We start from the raw sequence: 14,482 nt of genomic DNA, 5'->3' as shown, positions 1-14,482 counted from the left end.
TTGCACAACATTCACAAACCTCAAAACACAAACACTTCTCCTTTGTTCTAGGATCTTCCGTGTTTTAATTATCCATTTTTTTCTTCTAAATGAATTGTCATTCTTTGTTTTTTACTTTATGCTTTACAATGCTCATTGTCCATGAACATTGAAATACATTGGCTTTTTCTTCTAGAATTTTCTATACTTTAGTTATCAAACTTTTTTTACTTCTCAATGAATTATCATTATATTTTTACTTTATGATTTACGTTGCACAACATGCACAAACCTCAGAACACAAGCACTTCTCCTTTATTTTAGAATCTTCCATGCTTTAGTTATCCAAACTTTTTTTCTTCTCAATGATTGACAATTCCTTTTTCACTTTTCGATTTTGGCTGAACAATATGTACAAATCCCACATCATGGACACTACTCATTTGTTCTAGACTTTCCATACTTATTTTCTCTAAAAAAATTCTTCTAAAAAAATTGTCATTCACACATTAATTTATAAACTTTTTTCAAGGCTATGACAACACGATCATAAAATCTACTCCCTCCGTTCGGAATTACTTGTCACGGAAATGGATGTATCTAAACGTATTTTAGTTCTAGATACATTTATTTTCAAGACAAGTAATTCCGAACGGAGGGAGTATGTCTTTGTAGATGCCGTACTTAGTTACTCAAAACTGCAATACAAGATTAAGATACCTAAAGACGGATGTGCTAGATATATTCACACGAGTTTCATGTAGTCTTATACATTATAGTCTTTGATATTTTGTAGCATTAATTTGATTTGGAATGGAATGAACTACGAGAATTAAATCCTCATCTACGTTATGCATATATGACTCCAAACTTACATGTTCACACGCTGTAATGTGGTATCCATTCATAATTTGGTTATCAAAACTCATACGTACAATAAGCATTGCAAACTGAACTAGTCGGGACTGAAAAAAATATCTAAATTTGAAAAACAAAGGAGATACTGGTTTTGAAGCAGGAAGGGAGCATATTTGGGTGACAGGAAGATGGGACCCACACACTCTCGGCTGTGCAACTCCAAACTCTCTTCGCTGCGTACGAACACGGCGGCCGTTCCGGACGCCGCCTCCTCCGCCACCGCCGCCGCCGCCGCTCCTCTTCCTGCTCCTAGACGAGGTTTGGTCTCCGCCTCCGCCATTCCTTTTCTCCTGACCTCCGTACCTCGCCGATGTCCCGCCTCCGCCACTCCTCCGCCACGCCGATCTCCAGCCTCCGCCTCCTCCGCCACATCTCCTCTTCCACCTCCACCCCCACCCCCACGTCGCCAACCTCATGCTCCTGGTCACCCCATGCCGCCTTTGGCGCGGCCACGGAGCGTGTCCGTGCCGGGACACTCAGGCCGGAAGACGCACACACCCTGTTCGACGAATTGCTTCGGCAGGCCACACCGGTCCCCGAGCGCTCCCTCAACGGCTTCCTTGCCGCCCTCGCCCGCGCGCCCGCCTCCGGCAACTGCATCAGAGATGGCCCCGCCCTTGCAGTGGCTCTCTTCAGCCGTGTGTGCAGAGAGGAAGCCGGCCCGCAGGTGGCGGCGCTCACAGTTTGCACCTACAACATCCTCATGGACTGCTGCTGCCGTGCGCGTCGCCCGGAGCTAGGGCTTGCCTTATTTGGCCGCTTCCTCAGAAGGGCCTCAAGACAGACCAGACCGGCGCCAGCACCTTCCTCAAGTGCCTCTGCTACGCAAAACGGACGGATGAGGCAGTGGACGTTTTGCTTCATAGGATGTCCGAGCTTGGGTGTGTGCCTGATGCCATCTCATACAACACTATTCTGAAGAGCTTATGCGACAATGGCATGAGCCAGCGGGGGCTCGAACTGCTCCAGCTGGTGGCGGGAAAAGGAGGTGGCTGCTTCCCTGATGTGGTGGCGTATAGCACGGTCATCCATGGCTTTTTTAAGGAGGGTGAAGCAGGGAAGGCATGCAGTCTATTCCATGAAATGATGCAGCAAGGGATTGTGCCCAGTGTGGTGACATATAGCTCGATCATTGATGCGTTGTGCAAGGCCAGAGCAATGGACAGGGCAGAGCTAGTCCTTCGGCAGATGGTTGCTAATGGTGCTCAACCCGATACAGTGACATATAATTGCATGATCAATGGATATGCCACATCTGGGCGGTTGAAAGAGTCTGCTAAAATGTTCAGAGAAATGAAAAGCCGGGGTCTTATGCCAGATATTGTTACTTGCAACTCCTTCCTGTCCTCCCTTTGCAAGCATGGAAGAAGCAAAGAAGCTGCAGAATTTTTTGATTCCATGACCGCCAAGGGCCACAAACCGGATATCGTCTCATTCCGTATTTTGCTTCATGGGTATGCTACTGAAGGATGCTTTGCTGATATGATTGACCTCTTTAATGCAATGGAAAGGAATGGCATTGCAGCCGACTGCCGTGTTTTCAACATATTAATCGATGCGTATGCTAAACATGGAATGACGGATGAAGCTATGCTCATATTTACGGAAATGCGGGAAAAAGGAGTAGGTCCCGATGCGTTCACCTATTCCACTGTAATAGCCGCACTTTCCAGAATGGGTAGGTTGACCGATGCTATGGGCAAGTTAAGTCAGATGATTGCCATGGGAGTTCAACCGGACACAGCTGTTTATCACTCCCTGATTCAGGGTTGTTGTATACATGGTGATTTGGTTAAAGCCAAGGAGCTGGTTTCTGAAATGATGAACAAAGGTATTCCTCGTCCTAGCATTGCGTTCTTCAGTTCTGTGATAAACTATTTATGCAAAGAAGGCAGGGTTATGGATGCACATGATATCTTTGACCTTGTTATAGACATGGGTGAGAGGCCTGATGTCATTACATTTAATTCACTGATTGACGGATATTGCTTAGTTGATAAGATGGATAAAGCACTCAGAGTGCTTGATTCCATGGTATCATTTGGCATTGAGCCTAATGTGGTTACATATAATACACTTGTTAATGGCTACTGTACAAACGGAAGGATCGATGATGGTTTGACCCTGTTTAGAGAAATGCCGCATAAGAGAATTAAACCTGACACTGTAACATATGGCATCATACTGGATGGGTTGTTTCGTTCTGGGAGCACTGTTGCTGCTAGGAAAATGTTCCATGAGATGACGGAAAGTGGAATAACAGTGAGTATTTCCACATACAGTATAATACTTGGAGGTCTTTGTAGAAATAATTGTGCAGACGAAGCTATCACCCTGTTCCAGAAATTAGGAACAATGAATGTGAAGTTTGATATTGCAATACTCAATACCATGATTAATGCAATGTACAAGGTTGGGAGAAGAGAAGAAGCTAAGGATTTGTTTGCTGCAATATCACCCAGTAGCTTGGTGCCCAATGAATCTACTTATGCAGTAATGATAAAAATTCTTCTAAAAGACAGAGCAGTGGAAGATGCTGACAATATGTTTTCATCAATGGACAACAGTGGTATCGTTCCCAGTTCCCGTCTTATAAATGATATCATCAGAATGTTGTTGGAAAAAGGTGAGATAGCCAAGGCTGGAAATTATTTGTCTAAAGTTGATGGGAAGAGTATCTCACTTGAAGCTTCAACTGCCTCATTGATGTTGTCTCTCTTTTCAAGGAAAGGGAAACATCAGGAGGATATTAAGTTGCTCCCTGCAAAGTATCAATTTTTTGATGGATTTGGTTGACTAGTTGATATGCTGCATATGAGATTAACTCCTCGGAAAGCACAGTTATGTTATTGCTTGCGAAAGCTCTCCTGCCAGAACAACTGTATAAGATATCCAAACTGCCTACTTGTATAGTTGAGTTCACTTTGCGGTGTGTCCGGATCACATGAAAGTGACATGTCTATGAATCTTTTAATCTCGGATGGGCGAGGAAAAGTAAACAATTAGTCTAACGCGACTGGTTACATTTTTAGGGTAATTACTTCTGATGGCGATTGGGGAAGGTACACAATCTTTTTCTACTAGCCACCTGTAATTTTAGGGGTAGTTTCTTCTGATGGCGATTTGGAAAGGTACAATTTATTAATTCACATGCTTCGTTTTGGTGGGGGCTTATAACTTTTTCAGGTGAAAAGAAGCTAAAGAAGAAGAACCATGGCGGCTTGCTATCTCAGTAATGGTATTCCCTGCAAGTAGCTTGTGGTTCTACTCCCTTTCATAATAAGTGTTGGTCTTCTTGCACAACTTACCTCCTTAGATCTAATGCCATATGAAGGTGCGTGTAGTTCTTTTTCCAGAGAATAATATCCGAGGTTACTATATATTCTGCACCCTTGGTTTAGAAATGGGTGATGTTGTTAGTTGTTACCGACATATTTCTATACAGGTCACAAATTTGTTTGGCACTTTGTTAACTCACACTACCAATGTTTGTTCAAATTTTGTAGATTCGGTCTGAAAATCCGATCCAAAGGAACTTACTACCTATCATCTTTAGCTTTGTTCTAGCAAAGAATTCAACCACAACTATGTCTGGGAGCTCTGCAAACTCTGCTATATGTTTTGCTTTTTATTTTATATTACATTTGGACCAAATACTCCACCAGAGAGTAGGCAGCAGAGATAGCAAGTCCACACAACTAATATCATAGATAGTTGCAACAATCCGGACATCATAAAAAGATATTATCAGGTCATATTGTTTTTCTTTTGCTTACTTTTTTCCGTATTGATTTGCTATATCTGAGAGCATATCACTTCATTCCTACCACTTGATCTCGAAAGATTTTTTAGTACACGATTTGCGATGCTTATGAGCCCATTGTGTACATGAATTTCTAGAAGTAAATTCATGGAATATCTGCCTCTGCTTCTACTATGTTGTCTCTCTTAGAATTTTATTATCTGTTGTGCTTGACCATTTGATTGCCCGCATATGTAACTCCCTACCAAGTTTGCTTACAAGATCATAAACAGAACAACATAGCTTGGATATTATAATCAACTCAGAGATGGTACTACTATATGTCCTTATCAAGATCAGGCCAGTATTTTTCAAAGAAAAGTGTTCAGATTAGCTGGTGTTGGCTAACAAGACACTGAATATGTCGGCTTGCACACATTAAGTTCTAACAACCATCATCTATCTGTCGCACCAGAAAAATATGATTGTTATCCTTTTTTCTTTTGCACCACTCTTCATAGTTAATCCTTCACGGGCCATTTTATAGAATGCATTTTACGGTGTGTTAACAGAGGATGCAAAACTGATCTTGCTTCCTTCATTGAATGTCAATAGACTTCCTGTACTGAACAAATTCCACAAGGAGAAAAAAGGAACAACACTGAAGGTTCACCAACTAGCAAAAAAAGGTCAATATAAATTTCTTTTTAGGACTTATAATAAGATGAAAAAAGATCACACACACTAATCTTGAACCGTTTCTTTCCATGACACAGTTGCACTACAAAGCAGCTATTTCCACCGGAGAATCATGAAGAAGCAAGACGCAACTGAAACTGAGCCTTCTGAATAGCCAGACACATCATCATCAACTTCTACACAGGAAGCAAGACGCAATCAAGTCTCGGTCTGTTTCTGAACAATGGCAACTCAGTGTATGCACGTATATACTGCGTACCTCGAAGCTAGTGCCTTGGGCTCTCTGTATATTTCTTAACCCTTTTTCTTTCGTCGGTAATAATGGTTATCACTGCACTATGAGTTTCCTCTACTATAGGTATCTTTTTTTCTTCTTCTATTTACCTTATTTTCCTACTCTATATTTTTTGACAAACTATTCTCCTACTCTATATTAAAGAACTGTGAACACTTAGAGCATCTTTTTCATCAAAATCGTTCTCTTCTCATCATAAACTATAATTACACAATTCTACAGCACGTAAAATGCAATCGGTAATTGATCTCAAGAGAAAAACAAATTAGTTTCAATTTACCAACTTGTACTCACGGTAGGCTATGAAAAAAAAAAACTTCAGTGTCGCTGAGCACTTGATTGCTACATAAACAAAATGACGCAATATAAATTAGCTAAATATTCCTGCTATTAGTACTTCTTTTTCTACTGTCTGCATCTTTTTCCATTCCTTTACCACGGCATGCCATGCAGGCCGTCAATTCCCGAACAAAAACTACAGACCGGTTCACCCCACTCTTCATTTCGTACCTTTAATCAAACCAACAATAAAAAGTTCAGATAGGCGTTCTCACGCGCTAGTAGTAACGATAGGGCTCTCCGTTATAGTCCCCATCCAACATTTGGCCGGGTGGAATGACGTTTCTTGCCGCGCCTGACACCTTCCTCGCCCTGTCACACTGGCGATCGTTGTTGGTCGGGCCCGCTCTTCTTCGCATCGTTGTACCTTCCCGTGTTCTTGCCGAGCCGCTATCACCTCACCTCTACCATCCCCCAAGCGCTTTTCGGCCTCCCTGCGCACCTCCATGATTTCATCCACGTTGTGACTTGGAGCTTTGTTCCACCCACCTTCATGTCTCGAAGCGGAGTGGCCTTCATTGTATTCCGACGTTGTCCACCCCTCCCCCGCCCCCGCAACCCCGTGATATCCGGCAACTATCTAGGAGAATGGCGGCACGGGGGAAGAACCGTTGACGGTGTGCTCAAAGAAGATGAAGGGAAAATGATAAAAAAATAAATGAAAATAAAACACTGAGCCGCGTGCTAAAAGAAAATGAAGGGAAATGATAAAAAATGAAAATAAAATACTGAGCCAGTGACTTATGGGTCTGATTTGTGAGTGCATGTGAAAAATGGAGCTACACTAGGGGGGGGGGGGGGGTAGGGCTCAAGAAAAGAAAGAAAAAAAAGAACAAATATATGGTAATTAAGCATGACACGGAAGTTTTGATGGATTAGGAAAAAGGCATGGAAAGTGTGTGAGAGGGAGATGGAACCCACTCAGACTCAACATTCATCTCCGTCATCTGATTCTGACTGCGCACAGCTCTCTCCACTCCGTACAAACTCCAGTCGACGCCGATGCCCCGCCGCATCCCGCCGCCGATGCCCCGCCGCATATGCATCTGGCTCCGCTGCTCCTCCCCATCCTCATCCTGCACCTATCCCGACTCCGGTCTCCGCCACCCGTCCTGCCTTACCTCTACGTTGTCCGGCCTCCGCCTCCGCCGCTCCTTCACCACTCCGATGTCGAACCTCCGCCTCTTCCGCCGCAGCTCCTCCTCCACCTCCACCCCCACCTCGCGGTCCTCACGTTCATGGTCTCCCCACGCAGCCTTTGCCGCGGCCACAGAGCGTGTCCGCGCCGGGACGATGAACCAAGACTACGCACACAACCTGTTCGACGAATTGCTGCGGCAGGCCACCCCGGTCCCCGGGCGCTCCCTGAATGGCTTCCTCGCCGCCCTCGCACGTGCTACGTCCTCTGCCGCCTGCATCAGAAATGGTCCCGCCCTCACCGTCGCCCTCTTCAACCGCGTGTGCCAAGAACAAGCCGGCCTGCGGGTGGCGCCTCTCACAGTCCACACGTACAACATCCTCATGGACTGCTGCTGCCGCGCATCTCGCCCGGACCTAGGTCTTGCCTTATTCGGCCGCTTTCTCAGGACGGGCCTCAAGACAAACGAGATCGTCGCCAGCACCCTCCTCAAGTGCCTCTGCTACGCAAAACGGACGGATGAGGCTCTGAACGTGCTGCTTCATAGGATGTCCGAGCTCGGCTGTTGCCTAATGCCATCTCATACAACATTGTTCTGAAGAGCTTATGCGACAATAGCATGAGCCAGCGGGCGCTCGACCTGCTCCAGATGATGGCGAAAGAAGGAGGTGGCTGCTCCCCCAACGTGGTGGCGTATAGCACGGTCATCCGTGGCTTTTTTAAGGAAGGTGAAACAGGCAAGGCATGCAATCTGTTCCATGAAATGATGCAGCAAGGTGTTGAGCCCAGTGTGTGGACATATAGCTCAATCATTGATGCATTGTGCAAGGCCAGAGCAATGGACAAGGCAGAGCTAGTGCTTCAGCAGATGGTTAACAAAGGTGTTCAACCCAATAATGTGACATATAATTGCATGATCCATGGATATTCCACATCTGGGCAGTCGAAAGAGGCTGCTAAATTGCTTAGAGAAATGAAAAGCCGGGACCTTATACCAGATATTGTCACTCGCAACTCGTTCCTGGCCTCCCTTTGCAAGCATGGGAGAAGCAAGGAAGCTGCAGAATTTCTTGATTCCATGACTGCCAAGGGCCACAAACCAGATATCGTATCATACCGTATTTTGCTTCATGGGTATGCCAGTGAAGGATGCTTTGCTGATATGATTGATCTCTTTAATTCAATGGAAAGCAACGGTATTGCAGCTGACTGCCATGTTTTCAACATATTAATTAATGGATATGCAAAACGTGGAATGACAGAAGAAGCTATGCTGATATTTACTGAAATGCGGGGACAAGGAGTGAGTCCAGATGTAGTCACCTATTCCATTGTAATAGCCGCACTTTCCAGAATGGGTAGGCTGACCGATGCTATTGAGAAATTCAATGAGATGACTGCCTTGGAAGTACAGCCGGACACAACTGTTTATCACTCACTGATTCAGGGTTGTTGCATAGACGGTGATTTGGTTAAAGCTAAGGAGCTGATGTTTGAAATGATGAACGGTGGTATTCCTCGGCCTAACATTGTGTTCTTCAATTCAGTAATAAACAGTCTGTGCAAAGAAGGAAGGGTTATGGATGCACATGATGTCTTAGACTTGGTTATAGGCATAGGTGAGAGGCCTGATGTCATTACATTTAATTCACTGATTGACGGATATTGCTTAGTCGGGAAGACGGATAAAGCATTCAAAATACTTGATGTCATGAAATCAGTTGGTGTTGAGTCTGATGTTGTTACTTATAGTGCACTTCTTGATGGCTATTTTAAAAACAGAAGGATTGATGATGCTTTGACTTTGTTTAGAGAAATGCCGCGTAAGAGAATTAAACCTGGCACTGTTACATATGGCATCATGTTGGATGGGTTGTTTCGTGCTGGGAGAACTGTTGCCGCAAAGAAAATGTTCCATGAGATGAACGAGAGTGGAACAACGGTGGACATTTCCACATACAATATAATACTGGGAGGTCTTTGTAGAAATAAGTGTGCAGACGAAGCGATCACACTGTTCCAGAAATTACGAGCAATGAATGTGAAGTTAAATATTAAAATACTCAATACCATGATTAATGCAATGTACACGGTTCAAAGAAAGGAAGAGGCTAAGGATTTGTTTTCTGCAATGTCAGCCAATGGGTTGGTGCCCAATGAATCTACTTATGCAGTAATGATAAGAAATCTTCTAAAAGACGGAGCAGTGGAAGATGCTGACAATATGTTTTCATCAATGGACAACAGTGGTATCATTCCCAGTTCCTGTCTTATAAATGATATCATCAGAATGTTGTTGGAAAAAGGTGAGATAGCCAAGGCTGGAAATTATTTGTCTAAAGTTGATGGGAAGAGGATCTCACTTGAAGCTTCAACTACCTCATTGATGTTGTCTCTCTTTTCAAGGAAAGGGAAACACCAGGAGGATATTAAGTTGCTCCCTGCAAAGTATCAATTTTTCGATGGATTTGGTTGACTAGTTGATATGCTGCATATGAGACTAACTCCTCGGAAAGCACAGTTATGTTATTGCTTGCCAAATCTGTCCTGCCAGAACAACTGTATAAGAAATCCAAACTGCCTACTTGTATAGTCGAGTTCATTTTGCGGTGTGTCCGGATCACATGAAAGTGACATGTCTATGAATCTTTTAATCTTGGATGGGCGAGGAAAGGTAGACAATTAGTCTAACGCGACTGGTTACAATTTTAGGGGTAATTACTTCTGATGGCGATTGGAAAGCATAGGAGCCTCTTTGATTTAAAGGATTTTGCATATGAATTCTTTGTTTGATTTGTTGGGTTTTATCTTATGGATTTTTGCACTGCATATTCAAAGAAATTTTCTATGGAATGTTAGGGGTAATGACTTCTGATGGCGATTTGGAAAAGGTATGCAATCTTGGGATTTTGTAAAATCTCTAATGCGTTCACTTTTCTTCATATGAATGCATTTTTAGTAATGTAATGCTCACTGATGTTTGAGGTTGCTGATGCTATGTTGAGCTATCTGTTTTATATGTCAGGGCAAATGGGGCCTGGAAGAATGGATGTTGAGCCTTTGAGGTTGCCGATGCTATGTTGAGTTAGCAGATTCAGGAGCTCGTGCCAGTGTTTCCTGTACTTTATGCTGTCAGTTCCACTGTTTTAGCTTGTTGCATACATGTGAGAAAAGTATTTGCAGTATGATTTTTTTTTCTGCTTTACTTCATATTGAAGATTCAACTATTTTTCCTCGTGATGTAGGTAAAGGTACCACCAAGATTTCACCGAGTGTGAACTTTCGTTTCGGTCTGCAGGACACCAATACCGCCTCGTGTGATAGAGGAGAAGGAATCAAAGTATCTGCTCGAGGAAAACTTCTTGCTCTCGTACACTGTGGTGTGCATTTTTGTCCAGTTTTGGTGCCCTCTATTCTTCGTACTTCTCTGCCACACTAAGGGTGCCAGGAAACCAAGCTGCAATCTTTATTGTCATGCGCTGCATGGTAGATTTCCACGCAAGTCTGTTGTTCTTGTTGTTGTGACAATTCTTAAGAAAAAGTATTTTGTTTGGGAACGCTTGGATTCACTTCACAAAACTTATAGGGTGGGGGAGAGGGGGAGGCATTGAGGCTATGGCGCCCATGGAGCGCGGAGAGAGATGAAGGAAGAAAGGAGAAATGTCATGACCCGGGTCTCATCCATTGATAGCTCACAGGTGCAAGAGTTGGGTGAGGAAGAGAGGCACAAGAGGAGGAAGGAGAAGGTTTGGTGAGATGCAGAGAAAACAGAGAGAGACGTCAGAGTCAATTTTTTTACACCCCACACGCTGGCCAACAATGCCCCTTTATATCACACACGTAACCACACTCCATGTGGGCTCACGGTCCACAACACCAGCTCACAGAGCCATCCGACTTGCGAATCACGCCGATGTTTGCTCGGTCTGCCAGCTGGATCCGGCTTCTTCAGTGACAGGCAACTTGTGGTCCGTCATCACCACTGACGATGGTGAGGGCGTCACAGAAAATGATTGGTGAGGAAGGGGATGCCACAATTCTTATCGAACAGTGATGCTTTTGAAATGGGTAACTATTCATTTCCAACTGCAGAGTGGGTCTACGCATCAGAGGATTTTGATGTTTGTGTCCTAGCTCGCAAGATCTTCCAAAGCTCCGAGAGAAGGAAGGTACTCCAGGAGCTCCGAGGTCAGCTTGGTGGACTTGGTGCACTTGGTACTGGAAGATATCTGTAGCTTTGTAGTGGTGATAATTTGCAACCAAGAAATCATGGGTACGGTTCAAGCCGATGACATAGCAGTTTTGGACAAGAAACTCATAAAGGAGATTATTGAAAAAGAACATTCTGTTTTCAACAGAGCAAGTTGGCTTCTGAGCTGCTTGCTACGGCTGATGAGTTTGCGGACAGATGTGGTTGGGTCTCCTTCGTTTTGTTGCCAAAAATCACTAGCCTGTAATGCGCACCAAGGCAAGGGCAGCAAAATGGGAGGCTGTACTACACAAAAGCATCATTTGCACAGGGGAATGGATTTCTTTAGCAATACTCAAGCTCCGCTACAATGACTTGGCATCACGGATGTAGCAGTCATCTGTTTTATGTGCCGTGTTTCTAAAAGTTGTGAGATCCATGTTGACAAGCTGATCCAAGACCGCACATGGCCTTTTCCCTGAAGAAAAGGAGATTCATTTTGAAACCATTGGCAAACAAATTTTCATTGAGCTGGAGTCTTAGGTCGTTCTTTCAGGATGTGAAGCAGGTCACAGTCAACGAAATTGGGCACATTGAGGGGCGTTATTCCAGATAAACATGTAAAATCCAAGATCTGATGTATGATGTTGCACTGTCTCTATGAAAAAAAGTATGTGTTGTTGGAAGCAAATCAGATCGAGTGGCTTTAAATAATTCTGATGTGTGTCCCTTTCAAAACTGTTACAGAGACCCTTTGCTGTATGAACTATTTGAACCGCCATCTACTTACCCATCAAGGAAAACTATTTATATGCTCTGTTCAAGAAATTCACGAGGATGGCCCTCAGTATGCATAAATGTTAGCTGAACTTTGCGTTGGATACAAGTCCATCTATCAAGTTACATGAACACGAGGAATCACATGGTGAGAAACTGAGTTTCTATAAAAATTTCGTGTTTAGTTTTCTTAGTGTAATAAGAATTGCCTAGCAGTCTCAATCTTGTAAGTTGATGTTTCTAATCTTATGATGTTACTGCTGCATCAAGACTTTTACTAATGTGGAGTGCTTCAAGGCCCATAACCAAACTATTCATCGACATGTTCATTGTGGTGTCTGTGGCACTAAACAGCTTAAGAAGACTTCAAGCGGCATCAGCTAATGCATGACGGTTAATTTGTCACTTAGAGGATGAAATGCAACTTGGGGGATTGCAAGTGCTCATTTCAAAGGTGTGTATGCAATCGTACATGTTGACTTGTTTCATGGATATTTCTCTACAATAAACTGGAAACCCACTCTGTTTTTTTCATTCTCAACAGCTTTGAACTTCAGAAATCCAATTTGGACAATCCAATCTGATTCTCTGGGTGTGGCAACAAGTTTTCATACAAGGGACAATCACTAGAAATCTAGTGGCCACGTGCATGCTGAGGTAAACACACAACAGAACCACTCAGATCTTTGCCTCCTGTGCTCATGTTACTCTTGCTAGGAACTTCTAATCCGCACTAGGATGTTCACAATTTTGCATCAAATCTTTGCAGGGCGATTTTGTGGAGTGATGCAAGAGGAAGCCCATTTCTGTCGAAACTTTGGTGCGAAAGAGGGTAGCTGCTCCTGATGATGCTCCTGCTTACGGTTATGGAACTGCATGCTTACGGTTATGGAACTGCATGCGTATCCGAGATGGCTTCTATCTTGTTGATTCGTCCTGAACTGGAAAGGGTTAGAACGAGTATAGCTAAAAAGATACTCCCTCCGTTCCTAAATATTTGTCTTTTTAGAGATTTCAAATGAACTACCACATACGGATGTATATAGACATATTTTAGAGTGTAGATTCACTCATTTTGCTCCGTATGTAGTCACTTGTTGAAATCTCTAGAAAGACAAATATTTAGGAACGGAGGAAGTAGGCAAGAAGAGTATGTGCCGTGTCATATAAGGTACTAGCAATTTGCGAGAAAGTCATTTCTTCTTTTATGAAGTCGACCCTCCAGCTCAAAGAAATACTCTCTCCGTCCCAAAATTCTTGTCTTAGATTTTGTATTACATCCGTATCTAGACAAATCTAAGACAAGAATTTTGGGACGGAGGGAGTATGAATCAAGGAAGATGCTATTTTCGCTCAAGTAACTAGGAATCCCAGCCATGCTGTCGGGCGTGGTAATGTTTCCAAGTATATTTTTCTGTCTTTTCGAGATGGTGATTGTAGCTTGAAGGCATTACGGGTGTCAGTGTCACAGCTCACAAGTTTTCAAGTTAAAAAAAACATAAGAGCCCGATTGATTCAAAAGATATTTATTGGAATATAATTTCCATGTGGGTCCTCTCAGTTGTGGGATTGTATACCATCAGATTTTTTAAATATTTTCACAGTACATTTGTAAAGAACTTTTCTATGGATAAAAATCCATTTTTCTGTATGGTGCAATAAATATTGATATATAAAATTATTTATGTATTATTCTGATAGACATGATGATACAATCCTACATGATAATTCATTTCTAATTATTTATGTACTGTATTATTCTTGTCAACGACATACTTTGTCCCATCGTTGCAAAAAAAAAAAATGATAGCACTCCAGTATATTTGCACAGCTCACATCAGTACATCACGCTCGGCAGATGAGCCAGCCGATGGGACACCGTTGCTTTAGCTGCACCCTAACCGTACTTCAAACACATCAATTGCATTCCCTAGCCCACCCGCTTCACGAGAGTGTATCTGGTGCACGGGGGCAATTGATGCTACCGGACTCGGGTTGTACATTAAAAATGTTCGGAAAAAAACTGAAAAAAATTAGTGCATTGACATACATCATTCGATGTTGTCATGAAATTTCATATCAAAATTCGAAACACTGCATGAGGTACAAAAATGAAAAATTTAACATCAATGTGAACCTAATATCAAAATTTGAACATTTTAATGTGCAACGGGGGTATGGTGCACCTTAGCACCAATTGCCCCAGTGCAACAGATACGCTCTCCCGCTTCACTCCCCGAATTTCTGCCCAAGATTTCCAGTAGTCCACTCCAATCATAAGAATCGGGTTCACCGGTAGCACCAATGTTGTGGTGCACCAGCTGTTTCCCCGATGCATCCTTGACACGCTATGAAATTTTTACTATTCTCATTAATCCATTAACAATATCTTCATGTGACTGATTC

At 43.1% G+C, this 14,482-nt stretch overlaps 2 pseudogenes; both read left to right on the top strand.

Annotated features, from left to right (window-relative positions):
- Positions 1-1,028: 1,028 nt before the first annotated feature.
- On the top strand, positions 1,029-5,797 carry LOC109734514 (uncharacterized; annotated as a pseudogene).
- Positions 5,798-6,898: 1,101 nt separating this feature from the next.
- LOC109734515 (uncharacterized) lies at positions 6,899-13,296 on the top strand (annotated as a pseudogene).
- Positions 13,297-14,482: the final 1,186 nt, after the last annotated feature.

Source organism: Aegilops tauschii, chromosome 1 (assembly GCF_002575655.3).
Source record: "Aegilops tauschii subsp. strangulata cultivar AL8/78 chromosome 1, Aet v6.0, whole genome shotgun sequence".
Classification (NCBI taxonomy): domain Eukaryota; kingdom Viridiplantae; phylum Streptophyta; class Magnoliopsida; order Poales; family Poaceae; genus Aegilops; species Aegilops tauschii.
The sequence above is the reverse complement of the archived record's forward strand: the minus strand, read 5'-3'. Positions and strand labels throughout refer to the sequence as shown.